At 41.1% G+C, this 3156-nt stretch overlaps 1 long non-coding RNA gene across 1 annotated transcript; it reads right to left on the bottom strand.

Moving 5' to 3' along the window:
- Positions 1 to 750: 750 nt before the first annotated feature.
- Positions 751 to 2839, bottom strand: LOC113616455 (uncharacterized). The gene is made up of 3 exons (XR_003431306.1): positions 2686 to 2839; positions 2446 to 2562; positions 751 to 857 (listed from the first exon to the last, which is right to left on the bottom strand). It is a non-coding gene; the product is annotated as an uncharacterized LOC113616455 (long non-coding RNA).
- Positions 2840 to 3156: the final 317 nt, after the last annotated feature.

The following is a 3156-nucleotide window of genomic DNA, read 5'->3' as shown; positions in this document are numbered from 1 at the left end:
TAATAAAGCTCACTTGAAGCTTTCCTCTCTTTCGCGGTGCCGTTTGTTAAGATCCGACCTTACACATGCCTCTCTCCCGCTTTGTCACAGTTTCTTAAATGTGTTTTGAAAGTCTAAAACCCTCCTCTGCAAATAGAACGCAAAGCTATAAAAACACAAGTAAATTACCCCACAAGTAAATTACCCCGTCATCTATACTTAATAACATCTAAACACCAATGACTATTGTAATGAAAAACATGAAATACTTTCTATTTGTGAAACAATATTTACACTTGCAAACTGTATTTGGAGATGAAAATGAACTCTCCCAGCTATACACAGAGAATCCATTAATTAAAGACAATTGTTTAATTATTAGCAGTTTGCATAGTTAACCAAGGCTCATAATTTTCCAAGTTCAGAGATCAGAAACCACATTTTCTCACTTAAGCTGTGTATACCAGACTCATCTTCAAAGGCCAAACTAGGAAGGGTTCAGGAGGCCATAAAACTCAGATTTCATTAAGAGGTAAGGAAACTGATGCTCAAGGTAAGTGGCTTGTCCACGGTTATAAAACCAGTTGATCCTAGACTCAAATTCCGACCTCTTAACTCCCGGACTGTTGGTTTCAAACCTTGGGCGTTCCCTGAGTAAAATGTGAAACTGGCCCCAGTACAGGGAGAGCAAGGAAAAACCAGAGAAAGAAGAGGACCACTCCAGATTGGTAGGTGGCAGGTTTAAAAACAAAAAGCAAGGGAACTTACATGTGAAGTTTCTCTCCGGCGGCCGCAAGATGATCTCCTCACCCGCCTGCCAGAATCTTAAGGGTTTATATAGAGCACTTCTGAACGTTTGAGAGGAAGACTCCAGGAATCTGTCCGGTGAGAGAAAGAGAACACACGGCGTGCCTCAGGCTGTTGCAGTCACACCGGCCTCTGCTGCCACAGGCTTGTCCCGCATTCCAATTATAACTACTGTACCCCTCCCTCCCCCTGACATGAGTGAGCCAGAGCCCCCTAATCAGCCGCTCCCTTAACCCCCTCCTGTCTGGGCAAAGAACAGATGTCAGAGGGTAACCTACACACAGAGGTGGGGCCAAATCCAAAGCTGAAGCCCAGGAGCTGTGTTAACAAAGAAGAGAAAGGACATATATACACTACCAAACGTAAAATAGATAGCTAGTGGGAAGCAGCCACATAGCACAGGGAGATCAGCTCGGTGCTTTGTGACCACCTAGAGGGGTGGGATAGGGAGGGTGGGAGGGAGATGCAAGAGGGAGGGGATATGGGGATATATGGATATGTACAGCTGATTCACTTTGTTATACAGCAGAAACTCACAGAACATTGTAAAGCAATTATACTCCAATAAAGATGTTAAAAAAAGAAAAGTTTATATAGAGGCTTTCATGAGGTTCAGTCATGTATATGCCCAGATGGTTTCAATAACATTATGATCTGAGGCTGCATCCTTGAAGTAGTTCCTCGGAGTGGGGGTGGGGTGTAAGGAGCCTCTGATTGCCCAAGTCTAGCCTCCATTAGGGACAACCTCCAACACAGGCTAATCCTATTTTCATTATATTAATGATTTTCACATTTTAGTGGTATATCAGAATCACCTGAAGGGCATGTTAAAACACAGACAGTGGGCTCCCACCCTCAGAGTGTCTGATGCAATTTACCTGAGGTGGGCCCCAAGAATATGCATTGGAAACAAGATTCCAGATAGCTGTTGATGCTGCTGGTCCCAGGGACCACTCTGAGAACCACAGCAGTACAGTGGTTTCCTCTTACGTTATGTAGTACTTTACTTTTAAAGGACTTTTAAAAACTTTTTATTTTGGAGAATTTTGTAAATACACAAAAGTGGACAGATATGTATAAGGAACCATCACAAATCTATTGAGTATGGACAACCATCCAACAATGGGCCATCTAAAGGACTTCTTATCATGCCACTTTATTTTTTTCTGCACTTTCTCCTGGGAGACAGGCATTTTCATAATTTCCAAGATGCTAACAAAAATTGTTTTGTATTATTACTCTGCTAATGTTTAGTTTGCAGTGTTACTTAATGTACACTGTCTCCACAACTCTAAGTCGGAGACAGTGGTTTCCCAGCTTCCATGTTACAGTGAGGGAAATGGAGGCTCAGATGGTCATTAAGCAACTCACCCAGGACTCATACTTAAGTCCAACTCCAGAACTTACCATGACAGACACTATATTCAATTGTTTCAGTTAAAGTCAAACTTACCTGATTTTAAGACAAAAGCACATTTCAGCTGCACTTACTTTCATATGTGTAGCCGGTAATGGTGATACAACCTAAGCACTTGTGGTCAAGTGTTAATATGGTTACTGGCCCAGGAAGATTCAGACCTCCTGGTGGAATGGTACTGGCTGCATTTTCAATCAAACCCCCAGTGTGGTTAATTGCTATTAGGATTTAGACACCATCACCTGACTCATTCTTCATGCCAGAGTTGGAGTTCTTCCTTCCTTTAGGACCTGAGTCTCCCTGGGACTTGTCGAGGAGAAAGACATTTTCCTCTGCCCTTCGAGGTTCTTCTGGCTATTCTAATAATTAAATTGACATGAGACAGATTAATGTGGGAAAATCAAACAAAAGTTTAATAACATGTCTAAACGGGAGAGACCCAGAAGAAATAAGTAACTCACCAAAATGGCTGAAGCCCTCACCTTAAATATCATCTTCAGCTAAAGACAAAAGATGATGTTGAGGGAGGCGAGAGTCAGGAGAGGTTACCAGGAAAAGAACAGTAAACAATCTTTATGCAGATTTAAGTCATCATCTTCTCCACTGATAAGAAATTCTAGAGATTAGAGTCATCCTCTTCTTCCTGGTACAGTAAGGCAGACATAACTTACTAATGGAGGTTTCCCTTATAAATGTTCATGTTTCTTACAAAAAAGTAACTCCTATTTGGTTTTCTGAGTTTTTTCCTTATCTGTTGCTTCTTAAAAAACAACCAGCTTAAAATAATTAATGTGCCAAAGAGATATATTTTGGGGTACCAAATTTTTCTCACCTACAGACTCTTGCCTCTTGTTTTCAGAAATATGCATAGTTTTTGTCATCTGTGTGTCTCAGATGACTTGTGAGGCTCAATGAATTATTAAGAACTGTTTAGATGAATGCTCATTTATAGT

Source organism: Aethalodelphis obliquidens, unplaced genomic scaffold, assembly GCF_003676395.1.
Source record: "Aethalodelphis obliquidens isolate GAN/ISIS:26980383/991018 unplaced genomic scaffold, ASM367639v1 scaffold141, whole genome shotgun sequence".
Taxonomy (NCBI): Eukaryota; Metazoa; Chordata; class Mammalia; order Artiodactyla; family Delphinidae; genus Aethalodelphis; species Aethalodelphis obliquidens.
The sequence above is the reverse complement of the archived record's forward strand: the minus strand, read 5'-3'. Positions and strand labels throughout refer to the sequence as shown.